This window comes from Malania oleifera, chromosome 1 (assembly GCF_029873635.1).
Source record: "Malania oleifera isolate guangnan ecotype guangnan chromosome 1, ASM2987363v1, whole genome shotgun sequence".
Classification (NCBI taxonomy): domain Eukaryota; kingdom Viridiplantae; phylum Streptophyta; class Magnoliopsida; order Santalales; family Ximeniaceae; genus Malania; species Malania oleifera.
Genome location: NC_080417.1, coordinates 19,758,344 through 19,780,432, shown reverse-complemented (window position 1 = coordinate 19,780,432; position 22,089 = coordinate 19,758,344).

Sequence of the window (22,089 nt, the reverse complement as noted above, 5' to 3'; positions counted from 1 at the left end):
ACCTCCGGTTAATTTTATATATTTATTCATTTATTTGTTTGCTTATTTTAAAAGGAATCAATTGAGAGGTTATTAAATTCAATTTGAGGATAATTCTTAATTAATTAGGTACTATTCGTAAAATAGTTGTGTAAAGAATGCGAATACCTTCCACTTGCATAATCGAACTCTCGATCCCAATCTTGGTATAGGCAGACTGAGATTACTGGTTCCTTAACTTAGGTTTAGTTTAGTGACCAATTAAATGGGCAGTAATTAGGTATTCTAACCGCATCAAGGAAAAATACGCTAGTGACGACCCCAAAATCAAAATTTTCAAATATCATATATCATATATTTTATTCCCCAGCCTCACATATACATTAGATACCATTATAATTAATTAAACTACTTATAAAAGTACAAAAGCTAAAATTTAGTAGTCCTAGGTGACAAAAATTAAAATCTTAAATTTATCCTTATGTTTAATTAATAAAAAAATTAAAATTTCACTTATGCCCCACATCTTAGAATGCAACAACACTTTCGTCTTCCTCGTACGACCATTGATGACCTCCTGACTCCCACACCTTTTCAACTGAATTTGATAATTATGGAGTTGGATATCTAAAAATCTCACTTTCAAAATCTCAAACATCCTATCCTTAAGGAGAAACTAAAAAATTTATATAAAAATTTATAAAATTTTTAACTATTAGAACTTTTGTTTTGCATCATCATAATGTTTGTTTCACTTTTATATTATAGCTCCCAAAGAACTAATTAGGGAAATCCTGGAAAGAAACACATGATGGGGAATTTGTTGGTTCAGCTTTATTTCATAGTTGGATAATGGATCTATATTTTTGTTTCAACGGACTTATTTCAATTTCAAATTTTATGAATGATTATTCAATTTTTTTCATTGTAGTAAAAAATCTTCATTTTCTTTTATAGAAAGATGTGTGAGTCTGAATGCTGAAAATTTTCAATGTATGCTAAAATTTCATATCTTATAGGTCATTAAATTGTGACCTTGTAATTAAGGAGTGTTAGCTTTGGTGCAATCCCAAGAGGGGGCTAAATTGGTATTTTAAAAATTGGTTCCCTAGGTCAATCCACTAATCTAGCAACAGTATTACGCAACATTGCAAAGATGATATATTAACCAAATTAAGTACATGCACTATAATTTAAGTATTTCTCAACAAGATACAATATTATGTCAATCAAATACGCAGTATATTCAGCAGGGAAAATAAATCAAGCACAAAGTAGAATATAAAGTAGGAAACGTAAATGTGACACCGAATGTGATATTGGGGTTCGATCAATCCTACCTACATCCCCGCCTCTAATTCACAAGCTCGAAAATTCCACTAAACCTCACTTAACGGGTGGAGCGGCACCAGTTACAATCAGGTCAATTAGCGGGGCTAACCTCAACCTACACCTTACAAGGATTGTGCACCTAGCTTTCCTAACTAGGTATAAGCTAATCCGAGACTATTCAACAGAGCTAGTCTCCCTCTTCAAGCCCACGCCTGGAATACAACAGATATAAAAATTGCGTACAAACAGATGCTTCTTACACAAGCAAATATATACCAATTCAGTACAAATTAATCAATGCACATCAATATGTATGAACTATAAGCTCGGTGCTCTACATGTGCAATCAACACTCAATAAGATGCATAATCTCAAATATGCGCAGAGTGTTCTAACATGCTACTCTTTGAAAGCAAAGTATATGTTGACCTTATTGGTCATATTTCGTTTTGATTATAACAAATACTATGATATTTAATGGTTAATGAGTTTGCGTGCAGGACCAATCGAAGGTATCACATGGTGCCCGTACATGGACTTGAAGAAGACAAAGACCCTAAAACTGTTTTGTGTTGTAATTTATATTTATCATTTTAGGTCTATAATATTTAAGTAGGATATGGTCTATAATATTTAATGCATTTCATGCATGTAAGAACTACAAAACTCAAAGACCATAGAACGACTCTAGGTCCCTACACATCTCTTGAAAATCTCAAGACCATAGATAGACCTTAGGGAACACCTTTCGGTCAACCGAGACCGGATTTTTTCAGTGCACTCAAAAAGACCTAGAAATGACCCTAGGATACTTAATCACACAGTTGCATGTGTTAAACTTTTGAATAGAGTGATTCTTGCATGAAACAAGACCGAAATGCACAAAATGTGCACCTTCGGTCGACCGGAACCTCACGTTCATTTTGCCCCCAGTTGACTAAACTTGGTCCGGGTCAACTAGTTGATCACGGCCCAGTCGACCGAACTTCTGTAGTTCAATTGGCCCATGTCGACCGAACCCCCTAGAAGTCAACATTTTGACTTCCTAGTCGACCGAGAGAAAATTGTACTACACCAACCTGGTCGACCGAATTCCCATGTGTGGGAACTCAACGGTTTGGTCGACCGACAGGCCCAGTTCAAATCGGCCTGGTCAATCGAACCTCGCAAGAATTGGAAAAGCACCCTTGGACATACATGTCTGATCGACCAAACGAGAAGTTCATTATTGGCACGGTCGACCGAACCCCAAAAAGTTGGGTCGACCGAACTTGTCTTGGTCGATCGGTGCTCTCGGGTTGGACTTATTTTTTACCATGGTTTAATTTTTTAAATGGGGTTAATGGGGTTAAAATATTTTAAAATAATAATAATAATACCCTACATGTCCTAACGGCTATAATTTTTCCTATCTCTATATATAGGGCTTCATTTGCAATAATTAGTATGAGATTAGCCAAAATAATTAGTAAAAATCCTCTCAATCTCAGAAACCTATTTTTTCCTATTCCACTCCATATACTCTCAAACATTCATTCCTTTGATACATTCTATCCTTGTGAGAGTGTTATATTGTGTTATTGATTATGTAATATTTGATATTGATTTTGGGGAGTTTGGCATAATTTATCCCACCGATTTAATTTGATAAATCTTGTGTATGGATAAATTAAGTAAGCTTAGGATATTTGTATCTTGTTGCAAGTGTCCCATAGCTTGGTTTTTGTTGTGCAAAGATTTTTTCAAACAAGCAAATATTTTCAAACTAGTATTGTGCATATTACATTGAAGAAAACCCTTTTGAACTAATTTGATATCTGATTCGTATCTTTGGAATATTGATTTGCTATTGAAGTACTTTGCTTAGATTCCAAGATATTTCTTATATTGAACACTCTTGAGCATCATACTGATTATATTATATTGAGTGTAGATTGCACATATACACCACTGAGCTTATAGTTCCTACATGTTTGGTGTGAATTGATTATTATTTGCACATATTAGATACATATCTATTTTACATGAAAGCATAATCATTGTACCACTTTTTTTATTAAGAAAATTATTGTATTTCCAGGCGTGGTCCGAGGGGACGGTAATCTAGTCTGTTAAGGATTGTGTAGGTTGAGGTCAGCTCTATGTTAACTGACCTAGTTGTAAAGGTTGAGGTCAGTTCTGTGCTAATTGACCTGGTTGTTTAGGTGCCGCTCCACCCGTTAAGTGAGCCTATAGTGGTAATCATTGTGCTTGTTAGCCAAGGCGGGGACATAGGCAATTTGGCCAAACCTCGATAATATTTCTGGGTGTCGTCTCCTTTACTGCTTTATTGTGCATGTTTGATTAAATTTATATTGCAGTTTAAATTTCATTATATATTTGCATTGATTTATTTTACATGCACTAGATTGATTTGAGGCTTGTGTAATACTATTGATTAGTGGATTGAATTAGGGGATAAATTTTTTAAATACCAATTCACCCCTCTCTTGGAATTGCACCAAAGCTAACAGTATAACAAATCTCAATATCAAATTAGTGTTTCAAAGATGTTAGCAATAATATTCAAACAAACAAACTCAAAAATATTTTCTCAAATGTATTTAGTATAAGAGTTGTTGGAAATCTATCTTTGTAAAATATTTTTGCACACAAAAGTATAAGCCCAAATAAATATTGCAATGATAATGCAAACTCACTTAACTATATGATTTTTCTCAACCAAATATTTATCAAATAAAATCGGGGGAAAAAATCTAGCTCAACTCACAATATGAAAATCAAATATGTAATATATAAGTGAGGTTTTCTAGCACAATATAACAAACAATAAACACTCACAAGGCAATATTTTTCAAAGGAATGAAGGTATTTGAGTATTATGAGGTTGGAATAAACAAATAGGATTTAGGAAATTTGAGAGAGTTTTTTGCTAATCCTATTTGTTAATCACCACTAATTTTTGCAAATGACCCCCTATATATAGAGAATGGGTAAATTATGACCGTTAGGGACATATAGGGTATTATTAAAAAAAGATTAAAAATCAGTTTAAAGTTTTAACCCTGTTTAAGTATTTTAACCATGGTAAAATACTAAGCAACCCAAGAGGTTTCGAGTGGCTAAACTATAGTTCGGTCGCCAGAATAGACTCAGCTTTAAAAAGCATTCTAAAAAGTTCGGTTGCCCAAGTCTAGGTTCGGTTGGTTGAACAAAAGTCAGAAACATTTTGTCCGCAGCTCGAGTGCCTGAAGTTAAGTTCGGTTGACCGAACTAACAAGTTCAATCGCCCGAGACCTTTTTGAACGCGAAGGTTCGGTCACCGGGTTGGTGAAAAGTGCTTTGACACTAGTTCGGTCGCCCGGAGACGATACACTTATTTCTGGTTCGGTCACCCGAAACCAAGTCAACCCGCTGACTTCCTAGCGGTTTGGGCGCTTAAGGGTATTGAACATCATAGGTTCAGTCGCCTGACCTCTCACAAAATTTTCAATTAAGTCCAATTTTGGTTTAGTTAATTCTCCTGATATTTTATGTGATATTGGGGTCTATCCAAGGTATAAGTGCAAGTGCTGGGACCTAGGGTCTTTTTTTAAGGCATTTTTAAATATGCCTTAAAACTTGGCGTTGGTCGACCAAAATCAGCCCTAAAGTCATTTGATTAACTTATGGTCTGTTTGCGACATTTTTGAACTTACAGATCCTACATGCATGATATGCAGTGATTATTACAGACCTTTGAAATGAAATTATTACAGACCCAAAATATATTAAAACAAGTAATGAATATGTTGAGTCTTCACTTCTTTCTAGGTTGTCGCATGCCATTATATGAACTTACCAATAAGAACCTGCACACAATCTTGGTAACCATTAAATAGTAGAGTATTTGTCATTATCAAAACTGAGAATGACCCATAGGGTCAACAAGGAGTGTAACCATAAGAATGAATCCATGCAACGGTCTAAAATTGGTGAGATGAAGCTTTTGAGTCAATTTTTTATATATTAGTCAAATAAATTTTTTTTCTTTGATTTAAATTATTTTACTAATAACTATTTAAGATTTTTTTGTAGATTTATTTGCCCATAGTGCAAATTCTTAATTACATTGTTCATTTAGACATAGAAACTACTGCTTGAAAAATATTCAGTTCATTATATTTCTATTTTATAACTAACACTTGGAATTTGAAATCATGTTCTAAAGAATATGCATTCAAATTCTAAGAAATAATATTTATGATCTATTTGAATATTAAAGACATCATCATTTCTTCCTTCATTGCATATAAATATGTGGTGACTTTTGGATTTGAACATTAATCTTAGGGATTGTTCAATTGGTTCATACGCATGTGCATGTATTGTGTAGCTCATCATTTCAAGTTTATTTTTATTAAATGAGACTATTCCTTTAATTTATATTTTGAATTCTCGCCTTTCAACTTGAAATCAAATTCCAATTCTTGAGAGTTTATGCTACCTTATTCACTACAATGCGCGCGCGCGCACACACACACATACAGATGATGTGCATGGTATATTTCCAAAAGGGGGGTGAATTGGATATTTAAAAAATTCTTAGGTCAATTATGTCCTAATTTCATATCACAAATAATATCACACAATCTAGGGTCTTTCTAAACAATCTCAATATCCCATAAATGTTTAAAGCATGTACGTAAAACAATTAATACAATGAATAATTAAGCATACATGTGCAGAAATTAAAGTGCGGAAATTAAATAGATGAAGGAGAAAAAAAGTAGACACAATATTTGTTATCGGGGTTTAGCCAATCCTGTCTATGTCCCCGCCTCAAGCTTCAACTCAAAGATTTCACTATTTGTTCACTTAATCAGGTGGAGCAACGCCGTTTACAATACTCCTTACGAGGTAGATTCTCCTTGGCTCACTTACAGGCAAAGTCAAACCAGTTATCCTTATGAGGCAGAGTCTCCTTGACTGGCTCTCCTTACGAGACAGAGTCTCCTCAATTCACTTATCGGGCGAAACCAAACCTCTCCTTACAGGGCGGAATCTCCCCAGTTCACCTAACCAGGCTAGAGCCAAACTAGTACACCTTACAAAACGGTGTATTCCTCTTCTGACGATAACACACGCCAGGAATACAAAGATAATAAAATTTTGTGCACAAACAAAGTGTTTCTCAAATAAGCAGATGTGTACAAATTGAAGCTCTAAACTGCACTCTCAGATGATATGATTTATGCTCACTAGAGTAAGGATATTTTACTCAAGATGATTTTTCCAATCGTTGAATGTAATGTATATGATAAAAAATACTTCAAAAATTTAACCCAAAAAATATTTCTGTAGAAATTATTTTTCAATGAAGTGTAGGAGAACCTAAGGTTTTACTTTCAAGTAGTTTTTGCCCAAGTGGTAGTATATAATCTTTGATGAAATATAAAATATGAAAATATATGCTTTTTCAATGATCTTGAAATTCCAAGTGCTTTCTTCTAAAAATAATATTCAAAAATATTTGTTCAAGAAAGTTAGAGTTTTTGCTCAAAAGGATTTTTGCAATGAAGAATATGGGCTTTTGAATCTTACAATGAATGTGTAAAGAACCACAAGTTATAACAGATTTCCCCAAAAATATTTATCAAAAAAATATGTGGGAAAAACTTTAAGCTTACTCTCAAGGATGATTTAAAAAATAAAAACTTATGTGAGAGTAAATGCTTTTGATATTGTAGACACCCTAATTTTAACTTGGTCTTTCTGAGGAGACGTTGTGTAATAAAATGCTAACTTTATATCCCGAGAATGGGAGGATCTGATCGAGTCCTAGTTTATTTCAAAATTGAGTCTTTTTATTCAAGTTCCGAGTCTTAAAAAAAATGAGTTCCAATTTATTTCAAAATTGAGTCATGTTTTATTGAGTTTTGAATATTTTAATTGAATCCTTTTATTTGAGTCTTGGTTATTTTTAATTGAATTATTTTCAAAATTGAGTTCTTAAAATGAGTCACAGTATTTTTAAACTGAATTTAGATATTTTTAGTTGGGTCCCGATATTTTTAAATTGAGTCTAGGTATTTTTAAAATTTGAATCTTTTAAATTTCAAAATTGAGTTCTTTCAATTAAGTATTCTATTGAGTCCCTAAAAATCGAGTCCCTTTTATTTTTGAGTCGTTTTATTAAATTGAGTTCAGGTCCGTTTGTCTCTGAGAATCAAGTACTTTTTATCGGGCCTTTATGTTATTGGGTATTTAAATTAAATGGACTTTTGCAAATGAAGGCCCATCCATGCAAAGAAAGGGGCAGCACTCTCAAAAGGGTTTTAGGGTTTTATTTTAGGTTTACAAAAACTGCCGCTGGGGGAAAATACTCCACGCCCACGGTCATACACACACCCGCACTGCCACTCCGACCTCTTCCCCGCTTCTCTCTCACGACCACTCCCTGCTCACCACAGCTCCGATCACCGCCTGCTCCAGCCATGGCCAGCCCAGCCCCCACACACACACCAGAAATCTTCTGCAGATTAAGAGGCTGCCCAAGGATTCATCTCCTAGTACTTGTGTGATATCTCTTGGTGTAATGAGTTATATTCTTTTTTTTTTTTTTTTTTTTAAAAAAAATTCCTTTTCTTGGCTTGAATTTTGTGTAGGTGGCTCTTAACTATTTCAACTAATGTTTGGAACCTTTTGGGGTTCTTTTGTTGACTCTTTTTTTTTTTTTTAAGCTTCTGGTAGGCGCAAGGATACATGCAGTCAGAAAGAATTATCACCATATATACATAGGTGGTTGTTGGAGTTTTTTTCCGTTTTATTATTAAAAATATATAAAATATTAAATAATACTCTGATTGGGAAAAAATTTTCCAAACTAATACTTACGTAATCTCGCAACTTGATACTGCGAGATTTAAACTGATAAACCATTAGGAAGGTGACGCGTGGCACGAAGGAAAGAAAATCTCGCAGCTTGGTGCTGCGAGATTTAAATTGAACAGCCAGTGAGAAGGTGACACGTGGCTGAGGAGAGCAAATCTCGCAACTCCAAGTTGCGAGATTTAAAGGAGCCGAGCCTTGCTGTCACCAACGCCGTCAGTTCAAGCCTCTGCCACTCCGACGACAACCCACACCTCTCGGCAACTTGCAGAAACAATAGCCGCCGTTGCCGCTCTCTGCTCCACAACCCCCTGCTCCAGTCGCCCAATCTCCCTTGCGGCAACTTCACCACCTCACCCAACGAACCAACAGATCCGGCCATGACGGCAAACAACTTCGGCAACCATCGTCACCGTCATTGTCGTCGTTATCAAATCCGGATCGCACCAGAAAACCGACACAACCACCGCGCATCTCCACCTCAGGCAACCTCCCTGTCCTTACCCTGCAACACCTCTTGAAGCAGAACCAGTCCTCGCAGCCACCGTCGCCAACACCCCTTGCCGCCGTCGTCGCTCACCATCCTTGCCGGCGCCGTTGCCCACGCTGCTCGTATCCTCTTTCGTCACCGTCGAATTCCAGCCTTCTCCCCCTCGCAGCAACCTGATCTGACTACCCACCTCCGGTAGCATCCAAGTAATTTCCCTGCATAACTCGGGAAGGTGACGCTGGCTTGCCTTTTAAATCTCGCAGCCTAGAGCTGCGAGATTTTCTCCCTTTACGCGACACGCATCGATTTCTAATTGGCTGCTCTCTTTAAATCTCGCAGCTTGGAGCTACGAGATTTGGTTCCCTCCTTCACACGTGCCGTCTTTGCAGCGACTATCGGTTTAAATCTCGCAGCATCAAGTTGCGAGATTACGTGAGCATTACTTTGGGAAATTTTTTCCCAATCAGAGTATTATTTGATATTTTATATATTTTTAATAATAAAACTGGAAAAAACTCGTGGTTGTTGTATGTTTTAGATTGGTTGTGAAATATTATTGTTAAAGTTTTTTTTATTGTCATGTATTATTATTTTATTGTATTTTTTTTTTGGTTTTGGAGATATTGTCATTATTTATATATTTAGGATTTTTGACTGTGACATTATTGAAGTTTTTTTTTTTATGTTGTTATATATTCCTTATATTATTTAGTGTGTTCATATTATCATGTTTATTGTTTAAATATTATTTGGAATTTTTTATTTATTTAGGATATTTATCATGTTTATTGTTTATATGGTATTTGGGGATTTTGATATTATTATTTATTATTTAGGATTGTAATATTTATGCGGGTCCAGGGTTTTTGATTATTTACATTATTTTCATTATATTATTATTTAGGGTTTTGATTATTGTTTTATTTTAGGCTTTTGATTATTTCACGTTATTAGGGTTTTGAGTAGTGTTTTATTTGATTTGTTTATATATTTATTACGTGTCAATCTTAGGGGCTAATTGCTTTTATATAGCTTGTGTAGTAATTTTAGGGTTTTGAGCATCTCTGTAATATTATCACAAGTTTCATTATTGTTACACATTGATTTTTTTTTTTTTTTTAGGCTTTGATTGCTTCCATATTATTGTATGTTATTGTTTATGATCGGATTGGCATTGTATAGGGCTTGTCTTATTTTAATTTTATGATTTTGGTCTTATTTGTTTCCTTTATTGTTAATATTAGGATTTTATTATTGAGGGTTTGATTATTTATTATTAAAGTGTTTTTTTAGATATATTATACGATATTGTTATTAATATTATGTTATATATGTATTATTATTCTAGGAGTATTATTATTAGTATTTATGTGTTATGATATATATATATATATATATATATATATTGTTATTATTATTATTATAGTGGTATTATAATATGGTATTAGTATTCTATTATTTTTTATTTATTTTTCATATTATATTATCCATTTAAATTTTGAGAAAACTATAGGAAAATTATAAAAAATCAGAAAAAATCAGGAAAATTTCAGAAAAATATTTTTGAGGCCAAAAAATAATGTTTGAACATTCTTCACTTAAAAAAAAAAAAATAGAAACGAGTTCCAAAAATCTCCTAGAAAATTTTAGAAATATTGTAAATTATTTAGGAAAATTTTATAAATTTTGAATCAAATCTAGGAGCTGTTTTCATAAAATATTTTCTCAATTTTTATCCCTATGATTTCAAAAAAAGGGTATGGGCTTTTTAAACCTTACGTGCCTTAGTTATGAGGGATTACTTATACTATATATGTTACGTGAATATTTGTATAGTATATTTATTTGTATTTAGTTTTTTCAAAGGGAGAAAAATAGAAGGCTATTAAATTTAATTAGGTATAATTTTTAATTAATTAGGTACCGTTTGTAGAACGAATGTGTAAGGGATACTAGTACCTTCCCCTCACATAACCGAACTCTTGAATCCTACTTTGGTATATGTAGACTGATTCTACCCTTAATTGAGTGGTAATTATGTATTCTAACCACACTTAAAAAGGTTAGTGGTGACTCTATTACACCATGTTTTCCACGAAAATTAAAATCATTTTTCATTCACCCACCTCGGGGCACCATTCGCTCCCAGGACGTCGCGATATATATAATAGAAATAAATGGCCAAATGAATCTTTCTTTCAATCAACCCTCAAATGCAATCAATGTGCAAATGAAAGAAGTGAAAGAAAATATTAAACCTCTCTTAGAAATGATTTTTCAAAGGAAAAATAAAGAAAGTATGAAATTAAAGCACTAAAAAATTGAGAAAATTTTTGTGCTAATCAATCTTATGACAGGGGAATATATAGAGTTTCCCAAAAACCTAACCGTTAGGGACATGGAGGGTATATTTAATTAAAAATTTAATTACATTTAACAGCTGAAAATAGCAAAACCCGAGAGGGTCGACCGACTGAGCAAGGTGTCGGTCAACTAACCTTGGGTGATTTTCCAAACCTTCGTAAGTTCGGTCAGCTGGCCTAAAGGTTCGATTGGTTGGGCCTTGAAGGCCAGTCGACTAAGCATGTTTTGTTCTTCCATGGCCGGTCGACTGAGCTTTTAAATATGGCCAAGAAATGGAGTCCGGTCGATTGGTGAATGCACCGGTTGACTGGCCATAAAGCATAATTCAAATTTCACAAGGTTCAGTCGACTGAGGAAACTTAATTAAAAAAATGGCCGGTCAACTGAGCTTTGTAAAACTTTGACTTCTGACCTAAGGCATGGTCGATCAATTGAGCCAGATAAAGCAGTTAGGGGCTGGTCGACCGGGGTCACTCAAAAAAAAAAATTTTGGCCCAATTTTGACCTTCAAGTTATTCCAGAAACCTTTATATGATTTTAATTTTCATCAAAAATATTTTTGATGAAAGTGTTGGTCCCCTAAGGTCAGTTTATGGTCCGTTGAGCTTCTTCATCGTATCATACAGATCATGCATTTTTACAGATAAACCTAAATGTAGTTACAAATAAAATACATGTCTTCTTCTTCTTCTTCTTCTTCTTCTTCTTCTTCTTCTTCTTTTGCTCTCCTGATTTTTCATGGAATACGCCAAGTGCATAAGCTTGAAGTCCTTTATGGCCTCCATTTATTTCCCTTATGTGTGTGCTGAAATGTAAACCTACTCAAGCACTTAAAAACACACATAAGATACTTGTGCTTAGTCAATATCAAAATAGGGATCAAACTCAAAAAGTCAACAATCTTCCCCTTTTTGATGATGACAAACACATAAGAGTAAAATGAGTTAAACTTGAAAAGGATCCTTAACAATATGCATAACTTAAAAGATAAGCAGTGTAACTCAAGCATATCAAAAGACAAAAGACATTTCAAATAACCATGCATTTAGTTTTAGCATTAAAGCACATTGAAGCTTAGATATGTACCCTATTTAAAAAAAAAAAAAAATTTTGTCTTATAAAAAATTGTCTCCTTTTGGCATAAAGTCATTTATCATTTTGCTCATAAAATTCTCTCCCTTTTGGCATCAGCAAAAGGGCTAGCTCAGTATAAAAACAATTTGAGTATTAAAAAATAGCTTAAAAGAGATCTCCCCCTATTTAATACAAATATTGGGCATATAATTTTTGCACACAAAAACATTATAACTAGTCATTAAAAGATTAAAAAAAAACATTTTAAACATGGTTAGACCAGAGATATCTTCAAATCATTTCAATTTAAACACTACATAAGACCCCTAAAAGATTTGAGTTTAAAACATACGTCATATGATAGTAAGTGTAAGTTTGATCATATGACCCGTCTAACTAGTTAGCATGCATTTTTAAATATGAATGAACCAGTCATGCAATTAAATATATATATATATATATATATATAAACAATAAGGCAAGATATAAAGAATTTTGGTTTTGAAAATAGTTCTTGCCCCAAAAGCATTTCATTTAAAAATAATTTCCCCCTTTTGAAAGTATATAAAAAAAAAAAACTAGGGATGATGCTTGCTGAAAAAGAATCTTTAAAATAAAGAACAAGCAAGCAATATTTTTTTGGCTTAGCGTTAAAGGGCACTCCAAAATATAGCTAGAAAAATCAACCATACAAATCTAAAAGATATATAGAAATATTAAAACAAGATCATATGGCAAAATAGATGATTGTGGTTAAACAACATATTTCAAATTAAGATTTTCAATAAAATCATCACACTTTAGCATATGCCACAATGAATTCAAAATAGATCTAAGCCAAAAATGTTGGTGAGTATAACAAGATGAAAATTTAATTTTTAGATGCTCCCCCTTTCAATTTGAATCCTAACTTAGATGTAATGAACTGCTTATACTACCCAACGATTAATTTCATTTAGAATACTAGTCAGTATAAGCTATCATCTTAAATCTCTTAAACCAACTATATGAAATATTTATCAGCTATATTTATCACCTAATTAGTATAGTTGTCCCTATAGGCGACAAATACATCAAAAATATAGATATTAATGCATACATTGCACATCATCGAGAACAATCCATATCTAATCATAAAGCTTTAAGGGCTGGATATAATGTTCAAGGTTTTCAGAAAAGTTTCAATATTTTAAAAGTTAAACATAATGCATATGAGTCTTTTATACTCTTTCTCCGAGGATGGAGCTCAGCTCCCTTATATATGTCCTTATGCATGCATTATCAAACAAGGATGAAGATCAGATATCCATTCACTACATAGTCATCCTTTAAAATAAATTCTAACATGCAATATATTATGATCATTTGACACATAGTTACTGTATATTGCATTTTATTTAGCACTTGATAGCCAACAAGGCTATACTCAGATTATTATGCAATAATCATATAGTTTACACACGTATGCACCAAAATCATAATCATTTAAGCACATGGTCTATTGACCTTATAGGTCATATCCCATTTTAATTATGAAAAATACCTTGGTATTTATGTTTGCCTTGAATTTGTGTGTAGGTTCAATTAGCAGTATCATATGGTGCACATGAACTTGAAAGAAAATGAAGACCCAACATGTTTATTCTTGTAATTTATATTTCATTCTGGGCCTGTAATATTATTAACTCCAAAGGTAAGTAATAATTGGTGCATATCATGCATGTAGGATCTATAAGCTCAAACTGACCTTAGAATGACCCTAGGTCCTTACACAAGCACTTAAGATTATCCCTTCTATCAAATATGCAATCAGGGGTATCTTATGGTCTAAAAATATGACGTAGGTTTTAATTTGACCTGACTTTGGGCTACCGAAGCTTGGTGTTGCAAATGCCTCGATCGACTGAAAGTAGGGAAATTCAAATAGTTGACCTAACTTCAAGCGACCAAACCGAAATGAACTAAGTGTTCGCGGTCGGCCAAACTCAAAATCACTACAAAAAATAAGGTTATTAGTGACGATTTTCAATTAGTCGCTATATCTACCGTTACTAATACTTATTAGTGACGAATTTTTCAAACCGTCACTAATAATTGAGTATTAGTGACGGATTAAAACCGTCACTAAAAACCTAAGCCCGTCACTATAGAATTTACACCGACACGACCAAGAATCATCACCAAAGCCATAGTATTAGTGACGGTTTTAAATTCGTCACTAATGCTCTATTATTAGTAATGGTTTTAAAACCGTCACTAATTCTCTATTATTAGTGACGGTTTTAGAACCGTCACTAATGCTCTATTATTAGTGACGGTTTTAGAACCGTCACTAATGCTCTATTATTAGTGACGATTTTAAAACCGTTACTAATAATAGAGTATTAGTGATGAATTTAAAACTGTCACTAATACTATGACTTTAGTGACGATTTTTGGTCGAGCTGGTTTAGAATCTATAGTAAAGGGCTTAGGTTTTTAGTGATGGTTTTAATCCGTCACTAATACTCAATTATTAGTGACGGTTTGAAAAATTCGTCACTAATAAGTATTAGTAACGGTAGATATATCGACTAATTGAAAATCGTCACTAATAACCTTATTTTTTCGTCCCCAGTGCCTCCTGTAAACTCGTCTAGAATCAAGAAGTAAACCTCGGATCTCGATATGACACAATGGACACCGGTACTTCGTGCATTCTCACAATCTTATGCACATACAACTCTGCTAGCCTACTTAAGGGATAGCCAACTTTCATTAGTATGAAATGAGCAGATTTAGTTAATCTATCCATGATCACCCAAATAGCATTCTGCCCGTGAAGTGCTGGTGGCAAACCGGTCACAAAATCCATGGAAATATGCTCCCATTTCTACACCAGAATAGGCAAAGGCTACAACGGCCCTACCGGTATCTGATGTTCAGCTTTCACTTGCTGACATGTCAGACACTGCTCCATGAACTGAGCAATCTGTCTCTTCATACCAAACCACCAGAAGGTCTCGTGCAAGTCCCGATACATCTTCGTACTACCAGGATGTACCGTATACATAGAACGATGCGCCTCCTCTAGAATCGTTCTTCTAATCTCATCATTGTTCGGAACACATAGTCTGGTCCCAAACCTTAACGCACCTCCCTCAGAGATGTTAAACTCTGTAACCAGTCCCTATTGTACCTTTTCCATAACCTCTGCCAACTCTGCATCACTAGCTTGCGGGGCTTTTATACGCTCAAACAAGGTCGGTTGGATCACCAAACTAGCGATGAAAGCCTGATAATCACCAGACACCAACTCTATACTTGAGCTCTCCAAATCCCATTTGATGTGACACTGAGTTACAACCGCAGATACAACTATAGGCCCTGACTTCCGACTCAATGCATCAGCTACCACATTAGCCTTCTCCGAGTGATAACTGATCGTGCAATCGTAATCCTTAATCAACTCTAGCCACCGCCTCTGCCTCATATTCAACTCCTTCTGTGTGAAGAAATATCTAAGGCTCTTATGGTCAGTGAAAATCTCATATTGCACCCCGTACAGATAGTGTCGCCAGATCTTCAATGCATACGCAATAGCAGCCAATTCCAAATCATGCGTAGGGTAGTTCTTCTCATATTCCTTCAGTTGCCGAGAGGCATACGCTACAACCTTACCTTGCTGCATAAGCACACATCCCAAGCCCTTCAGAGACGTGTCGCTATAAATCACAAACCCACCATCCCCCAAAGGAATGGTCAACATTGGAGCAGTAACCAGTCGGTGCTTCAACTCCTGAAAGCACTGCTCGCAATCACTAGTCCACTTAAACTGAACTCCCTTCCTAGTCAATCGTGTAATAGGTCCAGACAGTTTAGAGAAACCCTCTACAAACTGACAATAGTAACCCGCCAGTCCTAGAAAACTCCGAACCTCCTGCATATTCTTTGGCCTTACCCAGTCGACCACCGCTTCAATCTTACTAGGATTAACTGATATACGATCCCCAGTAACCACATGACCTAAGAATGCAATTTGACTCAACCAAAATTCACACTTCTCCAGCTTAGCATACAACTTCTTCTCCTGCAGAATCTGTAACACAAACCTCAAATGTTCCACGTGCTCTTTCGTACTCCTCGAGTATACCAAAATGTCGTCAATGAACACCACCACGAACCGATCCGGGTACTCATGGAAAACCCTGTTCATCAAATTCATGAACACCGCCAGAGCATTCGTCAACCCAAATGGCATGGAAAAGAACTCATAGTGGCCATATCTAGTTCAGAAAGCAATCTTCGCTACATCCTCCGCTTTAACCCTCACCTGATGGTATCCTGACCGCAAGTCGATCTTTGAAAAGACTCGCGTCCACTGCAACTGGTCAAAGAGATCATCAATACGAGGTAAAGGATAGTGATTCTTTACAATTACCTTGTTAATCTCATGGTAATCAATGCACATCCGCATCGACCTATCCTTCTTCTTCACAAACAATACTAGAGCTCCCCAGGGCAAAACACTAGGTCGAATGAATCCCCCGTCCAGTAATTCTTATAACTGCTCCTTCAACTCCCGAAGTTCTACTGAAACCATCCGGTACGGAGCTTTAGAGATCGGTGCCTTACCGGGCAGCAACTCTATTGCAAACTCCACCTCATGATCCGGAGGTAAACCGGGTAAATCATCTGGAAACACATCCGAGAACTCACCTAGTACTCGAATGTCCTCGAGTCTCTACTCATCCCGCGGCGGTTCCTTTATACAAGCTAGATAAACCTGACATTCATCCAAGAGTAGCCTCCTCGCCTGTAGTGCCGATAGAATCTGTGGTGCTGGACGCACACACGATCCCACAAATTCGTACTCCTGCTCCCCAGGAGGTCTAAAAACTACCACCTTCCTATTACAGTCAATCACAGCATAACTGGAGAACAACCAATCCATCCCACGACATGTCGTATATCACAAGATTCGCCTGTAGCAGCTTTCCCTGAATTTTCACTGGGCAGTCTACCAACATCTTCCTACAAAAAGATACACTCCCAGATGGCATAGTAACAGATAACACCTCATTCATGTCTCGGGTCTCAACTCCACATCATCCCACAAAATTCACAGACACAAAGGAATGGGTTGGACCCGAATCAAACAAAACGGAAGCTTTATTCGAAAGCAATAATAAGGTATTTGTCACCATGTTACCTGCATGCTTAGCATTCGCTAGAGTAAGAGAGTATACTCTAGCCGGAGCTATATTCGTCTGAGCGGTTCCCTGAGGTATCTGATTGCTCCCTCGGTCCCCACTGAATGTAGGCACGTCTCGCCTCGGTGCACGACAATCACGAGCCATGTGACTAGGTCGACCACAGTTATAGCAGTTACCATCAAAAGACCGACACTCACCCTCATACCGTCTGAAACACCTAGTATAATGACCACTAGTCTGGCTCCCCTGAGAACCTGGCACTCGGTATTCTGACGATAACCCGAGCCCTTGATCCTTTTCTTCCACGATCCTTGACAAGATCCTGTTTGAGAACCAGAAGGTACTGTCCTCTTCCTCGATTCCTAATCCACTTCATCCTCTCGGATACCAGTCTCAATCACTGTGGCTTTATCCACCAACACTAAGAACTCACAGATCTGAAGCATACCCATTAATCTGCGAATATCCTTCCTCAAGCCCTTCTTGAACTTCTAAGTCTTTTCATACTCGCTCGAGATCAAACATGGTGCAAAGCGGGACAGCTCTATATACCGAGCCGCATACCCCTGCACCGTCAAACTCCCTTGCGTCAGAGCAGAAAACTCATCTGCCTTCGCATCACGTACAGAAGCCAGGACGTATCTATCAAAGAACACCTCCTTGAAACGGCTCCACGTCATCTCCTCAGGACCGGCTCTCTGCTTCTCCAGCAGACTCACCGCAATCCACCATCGACCCGCCTCCCTAGACAGCTGGAAAATGGCATAAAGGACTCGCTGCATATCCGTACAGTGTAGGACCTCCAAAATCCTTTTAGTCTTCTCCACCTAGTACTTTGCTATCATCGGGTTAGGTCCTCTAGAGAACGTCAGAGGATGCATGCGTGTGATCCTCTCAATGGTGCACCCCGCAGCAACTGGAGAGCGCTCGCGTATCCTCACACTCTGCCCGATCTCCCGTAATAACTGCCTCGTCAAACCTCGAGGCACAAAAAGAGACTCATCACTTTTAGTATCCTCGGAGCCACTTCCTAGGTTATTATCTTTGGGCTCCATGCTGCAATACAATAGGAATCTATCAGTATCCCTACAACACATACAGTTAACACAATTATCTACACTAATTGTGTTAACTACTCCCTACCAGGTCTAGGTTTGTCCTATCACACCGACACGAAAGTCATCAATGATCTGCCCTGCTTTTACTGAAATTGTCATTCTAGGAAAAACACGGAATACCGTTGACAAATCCCGGTCTAGTAACCGAACAACCCTCAACCAACTTTACCCATATCCACATCTTATACTCTCGTACGTACTCATAACTAAGCTTAACCAAGTCTACAAGATCTAGTAACCTGGTTAGCTCTGATACCAAGCTGTCACGCCCCGAACCCCCAAATGGGACCCAAGGGTGAAAATGTAATCTAACCTATCCCTATATCCGATCAAACATCCAAAGATACAGTACAATGGATGAGGGTCCGACCCTGTGGGGTTCCCAGGCACCCTAAACACATCCAATCACAATCATATACGCAGCGAAAAAAGGTCATTCCATAACACATATACAGTACCATACCAGAGTCTAGATAAAAGCAGAACGTGACTCTATCAAAACATACAACTGGGTGCCCAAATACATCTCAAAATGGCAACCCACCAAAAATACAGTTCTAGCACTTACCCAAGCGCTAAACGCAGTACACCGGCCAATACGCTCCTTACACCAGGATGCTAGTTTCGGTTACTCAAAGAACCTGTAAAAATGTACGTACAGCAGGGGTGAGATGCCTCTCAGTAAGGAAGAACACAGGTTATATCGGTGTGTGGCATTTGAGTGTTATCATGATACAACATACACGCAGTTAAATGCATTCTAGTACTAATTTTCACAGTGCATACACGCACACATACACATACACATGATTAGTAATCCTCGGTGTCGTCACACCCTTCGACCCGAAGCCGGTCCGCTTCAATTCGATGTTGGCCTGACCAACCCGCGAAGCACGGCGCCACTGGCACATGGCTAGTCCCCGACTCTCATGGCATCGTACCGGCGCATAACTGGTGGATCCACACCCTTTGGCATGATCTGCCGGTATAGGCTCATGGCCTCGGATATAGAGTCAGACACTCTTGCTTACGTGACAGGTGATAAACACACGCCCTTGGATATAGAGCCGGACACTCTTAGTACCTGGAACAATTTCGGAACCCAGTTCCTACTAGCATTTCAACATATCACACACACATGCATGCTCATATAACCAAACAAACCACACCCATTTAGTAATCTAAATCATGTTTTTCAAACAAATATAGTTTCAAGTCAAGGCACGGTCATTCCAATATCACAGTATAAATCAACATATACCCACGGTTTTCAACAAAACTAGGGATGCAGCCCGTCGCCCCCTTTTTTCCAAAGCAATAATAATAAAAAAACCATAGTTTTCCCCATTAGATTCCCCCAAATGAGTAGCCAAAACACACATAAGACCGTGGACCACAGTTCCATCGAGTTCGATTTCAAAAATAACCAATATAAACATAGTTCCCCTTACCTTTTCCCCGGATAACAAATCCTGAACTCCAAGGTCCCTAAACAGTGAACCGAGTTCCAAAACCTACAAATCACAGTACAGAATATACTCATGACACAGTTTCCTACAAAACTACATGATAATAATTGAAAACCGAGCCTTACTTTGATTTTTCGCCAAAACCAGAAAATCTTTCAAACGAGATTCTGATCCGTAGAAGTTGTAAAGAATCCTTCCACGATCCTCATGGTAACTTCAGATTTCTAATTCCGTCAACGATCGACGAAGAAATCTAGAGAGAGAGAGAGTAGGGAGAGTTTTAGAGAGAGAGAGAGAGAGAGAGAGAGAGAGAGAGAGAGAGATGAGATTGAGTTTTCTTAATGAAGAAGAAATGAAACTTGCCTTTTATAACCCTTTGACCCAGCCTAATTTCGTCGACTGTCGATGAATCTTTCATTGACTTCGTCGACGAATCGGTGGCCTCGTCAACGAATCTGAGATTGCGGTTTTTTCGAGACTCCTCGGCTTCTCCTCGTCGACGAGTCTCTGAATTTCGTCGAAGAGGAGAACACAAGCTTTGTCGACGAATCTTGCTCTTTTACCAAAATGTCCTTCTCTTTAGAATTAAACCCATTTATCACGGTTCAGGTTCTTACATTGAAACTAAAAACCTGTTTGGTTAATTGTTTTTAGTTTTTTCTCTTGTGAAATTATAAGAAATATGTTGTTCATCACCAAAAATTGAGGAAAAAAAGGAAAAAAATCATGTTGAAACACGGGAGAAAAGAAATATGTGGAAGAACAGAGCAAGTGGGGGGGGGCAACTTTGCGAAATTTCTGGAAAAGGAGTAACTCCAATGGTCCCCACACAATTCAAACACAACAAGTAGAAATTTCAGCCATGATTTGGATGAAAGACTTCAAACTATCAGGAAATCAACCCAAATGCACTAAACCCAAAATAAGCTCCAACCTTTCAAGAACAAAGGGAGAAAACCCTCACATAAAAAATGTTTCGCTCGCTCGCTGTTGTCCACAAATCAACATTGAGAACTAAATTGCAAGATGATTTTACCTTCATCTTCCAAAAAGACACAACATGAGACCCTCAGCTGCATGAACGGACAGCATACCAGCCGCTGCTATGTGAAGGGGCGGGGACTAGGAGTGTGAAATTGAAGAAAAAAACCAACAAAAATGTATGATGAAAATGCATGGATGGGAATAGAAGTGGAGAACCCCAGGCATAAATTTTATAAACAGCACCTCTCCTTTGTTGCCCAACTAAGTGAAAATCACTAAAAGTGGGTTTTTATTTTTAAGGAAACTAGAGAAACGGTTTCTTTTGGAACTTCCAAAAAACACACAACCAAACTTGTACACATTTTTGTCTAGTCGAAGAAAACACAAGAGAAAAACAATAGAAGGAAACAATTCAAACACCCTTAAAAAAAAAAAACCTCTAATTGTTGGCAATTGTCAAAAGCTAATAAAATCCGAAAATCAATTGTTAGCAAAAGTTCTGAATTGTAGTGTACCTTTTTTCAACCACAACCTTCAATCACAGTAGTATGCAAATTGCAACAATAGCAACTGCCACCTGCAGCTGAAACAGCCAGCTGGAACCATAATACCAAACAAGCCCTAAGCCATTATCCCAACTATTAGGCTTTAGCTACATGGATCATTCCTCCATTGAACTTGTTTAAGCATATCCTATTTGTTAAGTTAAAATTTATTAAATCTTTTTAAACTGCTCAGCCCGCTTCCATCTGTCTTCCTATTATCTTAATACAACCCTCCACTTCAATCAAAATACTTCCTTTACCAGTGAGTTAAGAGCCATTGCACATGTCCAAACCATCTCAAATAGTCCATGGCATTTCTAATAGCTTTTAAAGCATGTAAAATAAAACGACTGCCTTTCAAAATCAATGAATTCACCCTTAATTTCCTAAATAAATTTGGCTTGAAAATAATTTCCATTTTCCACATACAACACTAATATGCTATGCTTATTCAATCAATAGTTAGGGGACTAAAAAATGGATTGTCATGACTCCCAGATAGCCCATAGTGCATAGGTAAATAAACAAATAAATGAAATGTAAAAGTAGGTAGAAAGTAATAAAAACGAAACAATATTAAAAAAATTATACAACTTCTTACCATCAGCCCAAGAAGTTTGAGTTTAGCATTTGCCTTGGGGAAGTTCAATTTATTTTTCCACAATAGCT